We start from the raw sequence: 12,591 nt of genomic DNA, 5'->3' as shown, positions 1-12,591 counted from the left end.
CCCATGAAGGATATCACTGTTGAAACCATGGCACAGGCATTTTTTTCATAATTGGGTTGCCCAGTTCAGTGTACCACTATGAATTACCACAGACCAGGAATGACAATAAGTGAAAGCTGCTCCGCGATGCCACATGACACAGAAATGGATGGAGGCAATACCTATTGTACCCCTTAGACTATGGACGCCATTCAAAAGTGATCTAAAGCATATGGCAGCAGAGCTAGTGTATGGGCAAACATTACATTTGCCAGGAGCATGGCAGATGATATATTCGATGCATCAGACTTTGCTGCTAGTTTACGAGGGCACATACAGCAGCTTAGACCAACAGCACCCAGAAGTCAGGCTGGAAGACACTCATTTGTGTTTGCAAATCCCGATAATTTTGGTCACGTTTTCTTACGCAATGATGCAGTGTGCAAGCCGTTGCAACCACCATATTATGGACTGTATGTGGTGATTAGCAGAAGCAACCACACAGTCCAGATTAGAATAAATGGTATGCCTACCACCATTGCACTGGACTGACTCAAGCCAGTGTTTTTTGGCACACTAGACACAGAAAGGACTGCAGGAGGCAAACAAGAAGACGAGAATATAGCACCAGAAAACATCCCCGTACCCTACAGCCACCGTGAGACACTACGGATGCCACAAGGCTCAGAGAAGAAAATGATGCTGAAGACTTGTACCTCACATCCCACTGGAACCACCAACTCCAGTGCACATTGCCAGGTTTCACAAAGAGGGGGGGGGAGTCATGTAGCATCTCATTCTGTCACTGCAAACGCATGTGTACAGTGGTGTTTAAACATTCTGTGTGACTAGTATTTGTCATTATAGATACTCTTTGGCGGTAGATATATGGACCATTCCATGCTACTCTTTACAATAACTGTTAAAACCTACACATTTGTAAGTTATCTTGCAGAGACATTTTTTATGTGGGAATAGATGTCACTTCTATTAGATTGTACAGTCTGCTACTGCAGCAATGAGACACAAAAGAGAGAAAAACACCAAAATGAAACTTCAGTTGCAAAGAAAGTGTCCCATTTACAACAAAACAGTACACACACAAGTGTCTGCCAACAGCAAAATGTGTCAAAGGCTTTAGGGAAAAAACTATGCAGTACTTCATAACAATGAACTGCTTTCAATAAGTGTGGCATGACAGCTGTTTACATTAGTTTCATTTGATCAGTTGCAAGCAGCTCACGTGCTTGCTCAGAGCTGAAATCACAGATAAGCAGTACCTACTCCCACTTCTGGCTACTTCAAATGTGGCTGTTAGCTGTATAAGCAGTAGCAGCAAACAGCCAAATGCTACCCACAAAAATTTTTCTAGCATGCCCAAGCTGCTAGAATCGAATGTGTGCGCAGAGCAGTCTGAGTTGTAGCAGGAGGGTAGTCTCCACATGATCCGTGTTCACATTTCATAATTGTGCTATTTTATCTTCATTTAAGCTGTCATGCAAAATGAAAAAACAGATTTATGTGGTGGGAGCTATCACATGTATTAAAATACATTCACATAATTACAGAAAACTAAAACGTGTTATTAGTTGTAGTTTTCTGATTTTATTTTACTTCCATGTTATTGACAATCATTTTGCAGAACAATGAAGTTATTTTTGTTGGTTTGCAAAAGAAATTCTGCTTTTATTAATTTTTTCTGTAGAGGCAGTTAATTTATTTGAATCAAATTGTTCCATTCCACACTACTGGCTAGTTTCAATTGTTTACTGAATTTCAAGTGGAAGTTTTCATCTTCTGGCATGTATGGCATAATGCCATAATAAAGAATCAAACATGAGATAATACAGTACTGGTCTCCAAGAAAACTGGCATCCTGAAAACCAGACTGGAAAGGTTAATACAAGGCGGGGTCCTACTTCGGTGTGAATCAGGACTTAAGAATGTGCACTTTTAAGCCGAATTATTCATTGTAGTATGGTTTATGAAATTTCAATGCTCTTGGAGTAGCCTGATGTCATGTTTCTTTTATGAGATAATGTAAGGTCTGTTAATGCTATATATGTACAAACACATGTAAATGCTCACTTGAAGGTGAGTAAGCAGGTAAATTTGGTCAATAGTACTAACTAAAATATTTTGATTCAAATATATTGACAGCTTTAGCAGAATTTTACAAATCTGCCTTCCATGAAATACAGTATTATGCGATCACAAGACATATTTCAAAACTTGTCTGGAACCTCCCCCAGGCTTGACATGCTTTTTAATTTGTGTTGTTTATATCTTAAATTTACAGAATGCCATTCTTTGGTAAATTATAGATTGGCAGCACACTGTGTTTTGCCATTGTAACTCCCCACAAGCATTTACATTTACTTCTGAAGTAGAATATAAACTGCCAGTTATACAGTTTCCTGGGTTCACAGGTAATAATAGGATATGATACAATAACTCTGTATGTCGTCACCGAAAAACATGCTGCAGTGCTGCACATGTTCATTTGATGCCCCCACTACACACAAAATTCCAAATAGAAATGTGATAAAAGGCATATGAGCAGAGAAAACATCAGCCACGGGCTTCCTATGTCATCACAGCTGCGCATGTGCTGTAACACCTGTTCTTTGGTGCTCTGTGGCAACTGTTCAAACAAACCTATTTCTAACAGGTTGTGGGAAAATTTTGCGACTGGTGATTTGAGAAACATTACTTTCAAAGAAAATTTCCTTTTATGGAAAATGAAATATATTATGTGTGATAATGTGTGATTAATTTCTTAAATCACAGAGCATTTGATTCAAAACTTAACACCTTGAGAACCAGCCACTTAGCAAACTTTTAGGCCCAGAAGATGAGCCATTTATGTCATTATTTAAAATTTTAGTGGCATATTTGTGTGTGATAAAATCTTAAAGGGTAACACACTAATGTTATATGTGAAAGCTGAACTTTTCTTGTAGTTATATTATATGTACATTAATTTAACCCATTAACTTCTCCTATTTGTGTGTTTGTGCTACTTAACAGTGATGTTGCTATTAGCTGTCTACATCACATGTCCTATGCTCTGAAAGATGCTGTCATTGGCTGATGAAATCAAATGACATGAACTATGATTGGCTGACAAAAGCACGTCGCAATCTCGATTTCAGTGCCTCGGAAACTAATGTGCTGTATTTGGTGGAATTCGTATTTATACTTTTGTAATAAGAAAATATGCAGTATACATGTTGCTGTGCATCAGAGAGCTTTCCAAAATATGTTTGTTTGCTTTGTTTCCTAAAGTGCTGAGGAGTTCAATGCTGGTGTATAAAACCTTTACCATTCAAAAGATTTGTAAGTTTTACAACTCCAAGGAAAAGTACACTGTCACTTAACATGGAAAAGATGTATTTTCACCCATGAAAAGTGTATTTTCACCCAGGAGAAGGTACATGAATTTTTATTTGATTTATTTATTTATTGCGTGCACTCTGGTTCTGGGAATGAACCATTCTGCGTTACAGAATGCTGTGAAAATGTGAGAAACCTTTTTACTGATGTTAACTACACAGCAAGACGTCTACCTCATTTGGGATGTGTGTAGTTATTTTCACGTTTCTGATGTTTCTGTCAGTATTAGTTTTTCACAATATGTCTTTATTATGTCTGTTTTGTTATATAATCTCATTTATCATTGTAGCTTTTTAAGTCATACGTAGAAACAAAAAATAATTATTATCATACATGAAATTGTTTCTTCATAAATTTAAATCTCATACAACATAACAAATTCAATTACCACAATTGAGATTGTCCAGGCATGGTCGCCATTTATAGTGTTACAAGGGTTACGTGTAGAAAAGGATAAATGCAAAATTGTTTTTGGGATGCTCCACTTGTAAATAACACCACAAGTGATAGCTGATGGGAAAGTTCCCTAGTTGTGTGCAACAAATATTTAGTGCTATATAAGGTATGAAGACACTTTTCATGCTGAGCAGGCCAGTGAAATATCTTATCATAAATACTTTACCACCAGCTTATAATAACTACATTCATTATATTTAACTATTACTTCCTTTAATTATAGTTTTCTGTTGTTATATCAGACTTTGTCTCCAAGTAATACATTTCATAAGAATTGAAAATGTATTGAAATAAATATTCTCTTTAACCACAATTCTTGTTTCACAAATTATTTTCAATTCTAAAGGAATACATCTTACTTCAACAACACAGAGGTAAGAAAAAGATGATACAGAAAAGTGAAAATCATTAATTTCAACTGTTTTCCCACATAGTGCCTCATTTGTGTTCAGAGGCGTACATGCAAATCATTTAAACAAAAATATAAATATATTTCTTGACATTTAGTATGTTGTTGTTGTTGTTGTGGTCTTCAGTCCTGAGACTGGTTTGATGCAGCTCTCCATGTTACTCTATCCTGTCCAAGCTTCTTCATCTCCCAGTACCTGCTGCAACCTACATTCTTCTGAATCTGTTTAGTGTATTCATCTCTTGGTCTCCCTCTACGATTTTTACCCTCCACACGGCCCTCCAATACTAAATTGGTGATCCCTTGATGCCTCAGAACATGTCCTACCAACCGATCCCTCCTTCTAGTCCAGTTGTGCCACAAACTTCTCTTCTCCCCAATCCTATTCAATACCTCCTCATTAGTTATATGATCTACCCATCTAATCTTCAGCATTCTTCTGTAGCACCACATTTCGAAAGCTTCTATTCTCATCTTGTCCAAACTAGTTATCGTCCATATTTCACTTCCATACATGGCTACACTCCGTACAAATACTTTCAGAAACGACTTCCTGACCCTTAAATCTATACTCGATGTTAACAAATTTCTCTTCTTCAAAAATGCTTTCCTTGCCATTGCCAGTCTACATTTGATATCCTCTCTACTTCGACCCTCATCAGTTATTTTGCTCCCCAGATAGCAAAACTCCTTTACTACTTTAAGTGACTCATTTCCTAATCTAATTCCCTCAGCATCACCCGACTTAATTCGACTACATTCCATTATCCTCATTTTGCTTTTGTTGATGTTCATCTTATACCTTCCTTTCATGACACTGTCCATTCCGTTCAACTGCTCTTCCAAGTCCTTTTCCGTCTCTGACAGAATTACATTGTCATCGGCAAACCTCAAAGTTTTTATTTCTTCTCCATGGATTTTAATACCTTCTCCAAATTTTTCTTTTGTTTCCTTCACTGCTTGCTCAATATACAGATTGAATTACATCAGGGAGAGGCTACAATGCTGCCTCACTCCCTTCCCAACCACTGCTTCCCTTTCATGCCCCTTGACTCTTATAACTGCCATCTGGTTTCTGTACAAATTGTAAATAGCCTTTCGCTCCCTGTATTTTACCCCTGCCAGCTTCAGAATTTGAAAGAGAGTATTCCAGTCAACATTGTCAAAAGCTTTCTCTAAGTCTACAAATGCTAGAAACATAGGTTTGCCTTTCCTAAATCTAGCTTCTAAGGTAAGTCGTAGGGTCAGTATTGCCTCACGTGTTCCAATATTTCTACGGAATCCAAACTGATCTTCCCCGAGGTCAGCTTCTACCAGTTTTTCCATTCGTCCGTAAAGAATTCGCGTTAGTATTTTGCAGCCGTGACTTATTAAACCGATAGTTCGGTAATTTTCACATCTGTCAACACGTGCTTTCTTTGGGATTGGAATTATTATATTCTTCTTGAAGTCTGAGGATATTTCACCTGTCTCATACATCTTGCTCACCAGATGATAGAGTTTTGTCAGGACTGGCTCTCCCAAGGCCGTCAGTAGTTCTAATGGAATGTTGTCTACTCCCGGGGCCTTGTTTCGACTCAGGTTAGTCTTATGAATTTAAGTTTTCATCAGTGAGCACTCCCAAGAATTTAGAAATTTATATCTCATTTACTATTTTTTGTTGGTAAGCTACATTTATAGTAGGTGGGGAATTTTTTATGGTACAAAATTTTTTTCTGTCCCCTTTCAAATTTTAAAATCAGGTAACACCCTTACCAAAGACATCATTTACTATTTTCTCTGTGGATGCTTCTTTTATTTACTTCACAACAATGGTTGTATCATCCACAACTAAACCAGGCACTTGCTGAGCCATGCATTCCATAAAAATTTATTTTCTTTACTATTAAAACATTATAATCTACACAATCATATGCCTTTGATAAGCCGCAGAAGAGTGCAACAGGTGATATTTTATCATTTAAAATTTTTGTTATGTACTGAGAGAAGGTATTTACAGACTCCTTGGGTGAACAGACCCTTTGTAATACAAACTAGGACTATCTTAAGTATCTGACTACTCAGATAGTTGAAAACTTTTAAGAATATTACCTTTTCAAATATTTTGTGAAATCATGTAAGAAGTGAGACTGATTGGTTGTTACTGACACCTGTGGAGTCACCTTTCTTATAAGGAGATCTAACAATGACACACTTTAATCTGTGTGAGAAAATATCTTGAACTGATTATGTATTACACTTGTGACAGAACATAACAAAGTATAGGTCCAACTTCTTATTGTAGATTTCATCAACTTCACACAAACTTTTATTTTCAAGCATCATGAATGATCTTCTTTATTTCAGACATGGACAAATTTTTATTTCACTAAATATCTACTGTACTAATTGTTTAGTGTACAGTTGTGCTTTAATGTCTTGCACATTTCCTGACCTACTTCTAAAAAGCAGTTAATAAAAGTATATGCCACACATGAACAGGATTTTATAATGCTTCCCTTCTCCTTAGTAGAAATAATGTCAATTTCTTAGGCTTCTTTACCTGTCTCTCTTGTTACAGTATCCCAAAATAATTTGCTTTTGTTGTCTGATCTGCCAATCTTTGACAAGATGAGCATACTCTTGGGTTTCTTTTTTCAGTTTTTCTTAAAATGTAACAGAACTGTTTATAATATGAAAGTACTTCTTGTTGTCATTATTTTAGAGATTCCACTTTCTAGTTCTGAAGGTACCTTAATACCTGCAGTGATTCATGGTTTCTCTAAAGACTTCGCAATACTGGACCTACTTTTTAAACTGCTTTGAAAAATGCTTACAAATGTATGAAGAACTGGCTTAGAGCCCGTTGCTTTGCTTGCATTGACTGCGTGGGCTGCGTGTAATCTTTTTTTTTTCTGAATGTTTATGTTGTTCACAAAAGCATCATCTTCTAAACTTCACACATAAATTAAGGCCATAGAAGCATGGACTTTTATGAATGTATGAAAAATAGATTCTGGAAGCTAGAGTAAGAGTTTCTTTTAATCCTGTCTTTTCGAGTTCATTTGGTGACATTTCCAAAGAAACTTTTATCCCCTAAAATACAACTTCATGAATCAAATCTAAATTTTCATACATTTAGCTTTAAAAATATTTTAATATAATGAAATATTTTCATAAAAAATTTCACACCATATTTCACCCCCTTAGGAGTTGAATTTCCAAAAACTCTGAAATGCATTTTTTCCTGTCTGAGAAGCATAATACAAATGTTCTTAGATATAGTTAAAAAAAATGTTTCCATAGTGACATATTTTCATAAAAAATTTCATCCCCTGTTTCACCCCCTTAGAAGTTGAATGTCCAAAAACACTGAAAAATGTATTTTTTAATAACTAACTGAGAAGTCAAATACCAGTTTTCATTGCTGTAGCTTTAAATATAGTTTATTAGTACTTTAATAATGATTTATTATCAAAAACATTTTTCATCCACTGTTTTATCCCCTTCATGATTGAATTTCCAAAAATGCTGAGGCATGAATTTTTTTTATATCTGACCAAGAAACCAAACACCATTTTTTGTACTTCTAGCTTCAAAATTGTCTTGATAGAGACATATTTTCAAAAATTCTCTCGTCCCCTACTTTGGTAGAAGATCAACACTCTCTCCAAATTTCGAGATTCCATCCCTAGTGGTTGGGGCTGGGCACAAATGTGTCAATGAATCAGTCAAGCTCTATTTCATGCCCTTCCAATAACACTGCACATGTGTTTTTTATTTCTAACCCCAAAATCAAACACCTATTTTCACAGCTGTAGCTTTAAAAATGCTTTATTAGGGTTTTAATAATGATTTGCTTTCAAAAAAATTTTGCGTATCGTTCCACCCCCCATTGGGGTTAAATTTCCAAAAATTCTGAAATATATTTCTTTACTTCTGACTGAAAAACCAAATACCAGTTTTTGTAGTTCTAGCTTCAAAATTGCTTAATAGTGTTGTAATCCATTCCTTCTGTATAACAGACTGTACAGTAAGGTATCAAAATATTTAACGAATGTTTCCCAGTGTTTTATTGTTCAATATCAACCCACAGCTGCATGCTTCTATAATCTGTTATTCATAAAATATACCTATTTGTCTATTTTTGACTTTACATTCGTTTTTTATGGAAGTTACCACTCCTCCTCCATCTATATTTGGTCTGCATGAATACACAGCTAAATTGTAACCACTTACTGTAAGATTATCTATTCCAGTGATTATATGATATTTGGACAGACAAATCTCATCACTTTCTTTAAAGTTACAGAGATCTTCCACACTAACAGTACTTACTACACTAACTACTTCACGTTTACCCCATAATATTCTGATGAAACAAGTTAATTTCCCAATTAAAAAAGTTAATTTCCATCTACTCTGGTATGATAATGTGGGAATCTGTCCATTTAATTTCATTTAATATTGTCTTATCTGAATTCAAACAACAGGAGTTTTTCTCCTACTCAGTCAAGTATCACTTCCTTCTGTAGTGATACTTTGTGTCCCCATATGTATACTTTAAACATAATTATTTATAGCTGCAGAGTTAATGTTGATTTATACTTATTTTATGACGTTGGGTTTCTCTGTATAAGTAAAACAAAGTTGATTCTGAATTTGCCTGAAATTGAGGCAGAAATCCTTAGTCCTCACTGTTGTACAGTATCAGTTATTGCACTGCTCTTATTTTCACTCAATAGTGCTTGCATAAGCAATGGAAACAAGCTGAGAAAAAATCACACTGTTACAACAATGGTTTCACAATTTTTTAAACTTGGGCTCAAATCCTGCTGAGGTATCCATAGTCACCAGATGAGTGTCAGTAGTTAGTTGCTTTGATAGAGTGACTTTTTCTCTACTCTTCAATGTTACTAATTCTATTTCCTAAGCGCCTCACAGGCACTGAGTCAGTAACCTTGTATATTACAAAATTAAGTCATTTATATGATGAATTATGGAAGGAACTCACTGCTACCTTTGAGAAACTGTAAATCATTCTGGCCACCACAAAAGAAATAGAAATTTTGAAAAAGAAAATCAGGTATCAATTCCATCAAGTCTTTTTTTACTCAACAATACCTGCTTACTAGGGAATTGTAGTAGGTCATAGCTACATATGGCATTAATTTTGTCATTATACAAAAAAATTAATTACACAATGCAGCATACACTAGAATAAATTTAGAGAACAAAGAAACAAATAAAGGCAGAACATGATAGAAAACTAAAACCTGCAACTATTCTACATCTGGTTTGAACTCTATTAGGCCACTGACTGCCCTAGAATGTCTGTCAAGTCTCGTCATTTCCATAGCTGCTGACTAAACCACTTTTGGCACCACAGGTTCTACTATGAACCCTTCTGGATTTGGGTCCTGGCAGGGCTAAAGCCATCACAAGGTCTTTCAGGCCCATATGCATGTCTACAACTATTTCCCACAGTCACTACATAGAAATTTTCACAGTATGCTTTATGGACTGTCCTGATCTTTGGGAATGTCTAAGTCACTGGATCGGCATCCTGAAGAGTACCAGTGACTGCAAAAGATGATATTCCTCTGAGTGAGAACCAGAGGAAGCATCTGCTGTTCATATCCATTGGCACATGTGGTCCTGGAACTGCAGGGGGCTGCTGCGATGGCTCAGTCCTGTTGGCAGATATTGTTCTAACAGTATATGGTTTCATTACACTACCTCTTCCCCCTGTTATAACTCTTCTGGCATTGCTCCTCCCATAGTGCATTGACTTAAATCTACTTTTAAACTCCCAGGATTTTAGTGGTATCTTTTCATTTCACTTGTATGTATATTATTTGATATTCTGTCAACTGCACTCCTTAGGTTTGTGGTTCAAATGGTTCAAATGGCTCTGAGCACTATGGGACTTAACTGCTGAGGTCATGAGTCCCCTAGAACTTAGAACTACTTAAACCTAACTAACCTAAGCACATCACACACATCCATGCCCGAGGCAGGTTTCGAACCTGTGACCGTAGCAGTCGCGCAGTTCCAGACTGTAGCGCCTAGAACCACTCGGCCACTCAGGCCGGCTTAGGTTTGTGTTTACCACCACTTCTTCCATGGTAATGTTAGATCTTATTGCGTTTTTACCAACACTGTAGTTTGGACACTGCAGCACAATGTGACCTGAGGTTCCCTCATGACCACAAGTGCAAAGATTTGTGGTGTGCCCTGTTAAAAATTGTATCATTCCTCTACTGGGGTTAATGTGCCTTAATTTTAGTATATTCCTGATGTTCAGAAATAAAGCATGAACTCTTCACACTGTATTCAATGAGTCTCATTTATGCTGCAACTCCTGCACCTTCCACTTCTGCAGGGCTAGCTTGTCATCAATAGTTGTACTGAATCAATAGTATCCTCTCCTTTCTGCTCTCTTTTCTCCCCTTCCCTCCCTCCGTCACAGCCTCCAGGGCAAAAGATTAATGTGTAACTTTCTTTTTCCTGTGCCTGTCTGCAACTCAGTGCATCATTTTTGTGATGGATAGCAATCTGTTCTTTCCATAGTTGTTGATATTCCAGCCTGGACTTTCCACTGTTTGAAAATATTTCTTCTTTCATCCAATAGCACACTGAGACATTGGGTTGTGTTACTACAGTGAACTGGAGCACTCTCCAGTCTTATCACTGGATTTCTAGTAGATGGCAAATTTCCCATTAGTAGTTCATATGCTGTCTTATAGGCAGCAATAGTTCAATGTAGGTGCAGCATGCCTGCATTTCAGAAGCGCACAATTTGTTTCCTCTTGAGTTTGTCCCTGAAACTTCCAGATATTGCCACAAAAACATCATTAGCATACACCGCCATGCCATCTTCCTTTTCATCATTTTTTTAGTACCTGTAGAAGTGGTACAATAGTCAGATCCCAAATATGAGTTTGCTAACTGACTCCTGTGGCCAGCCTTTGTAATCTTCTTCAATATTTTGGTCTTCCCTGTGGTCCAATCAATTGTATGGCCCCTACAATATCTCAAAATGCTATAGTAGAGGCATTTAGTGATCTGGATGTCTCTCATTCTTTGGAAGATTGCTGGCCATCATAGATTGTCACAAGCCCCAGATAAATCAATTAATATGCTGCCATGTACTTCTGGTGGATCAAGTCCACTATTCTAAGAGTGTGGTTGATGGCGTTTTCTATTGATCTCACTTTTCGAGAGCCAAACTGTCACTGGCTAAGACCAACAAGCTCCCTGTGTAACTGTATTCTATCACACAAAAGACGCTCCTGCATCTTAGTCAGCGTATTAAGCAGACATATTGGTTTATAGCTCTTTGGTTTGAGAGGGCTCTTGCTTTCTCCTTTTTTATTATTACAACTTCACCCATTTTCCAAAATTGTGAACTCTCCCCAGAAGAAATGCTTCGTTCAACAATGTTAGGACTGGAGCAGTATAGGTTGTGATATTATGTAGTACTTCGAGATGGAGCCCATTGGGCCTGGTGCTTTGTTTCTCTTAAGCTCATATACTGCCTTAATCACCTCTTCTTGTGTGAGGGGCAGTACTTGTGTATTGTTCTCATAGTCTGCTGACAGAAAGTCTCTAAGATTTTTTCATTCATGAGTATCAGCAATTGGTATGTCATTGGGTAAAGTGATTTTCAGCAGATGCTGATGCAGATGAGCCACTCCGTTAGTGGGTCATGGCATCAATTTTCTTCTGCACCATTTATTGGCCTACTGTAGTCTTCTCTGTAAGAAGTTTATATGTCTTCCCTCATACATTCAGTTCATGTATGTCCTCACATACTGATCCCAATGCTATTGTTTATTTTCGAAGAATCTGGTTTTGTACTCACTCTTGACATTCCTACATACACTATGTATCTGGGTACCTGGCTGAAAATGACTTAAAAGTTCATGATGCCCTCCATTGGTAATGCTGGAATTTAATATGGTGTTGGCTCACCCTTAGCCTTGATTACAACTTCCACTCTCACAGGCATACGTTAAATCAGGTGATGGAAGGTTTTTTGGGGAAGGGCAGCCCATTCTTCACAGAGTGCTGCAACGAGGAGAGATATCAATGTCATTCAGTGAGGCCTGGCACATAGTTGATGTTCCAAAACATCCCAGAGGTGTTCTATAGGATTCAGGTCAGGATTCTGCATAGGCCAGTCCATTACATGGATGTTATTCTCATGTAACAACTCCGACATAGGCTGTGCGTTATGAACAGGTGATCGATCGTGTTGAAAGATGCAATCGCCATCCCCAAATTGCTCTCCAGCAGTGGGAATCAAGAATGTGCTTAAAACATCAATGTAGGTCTGTGCTGTGATTGTGCTTTGCAAAACAACAAGG

This window comes from Schistocerca piceifrons, chromosome 2 (assembly GCF_021461385.2).
Source record: "Schistocerca piceifrons isolate TAMUIC-IGC-003096 chromosome 2, iqSchPice1.1, whole genome shotgun sequence".
NCBI lineage: Eukaryota > Metazoa > Arthropoda > Insecta > Orthoptera > Acrididae > Schistocerca > Schistocerca piceifrons.
This window is presented reverse-complemented; position numbering follows the sequence as displayed.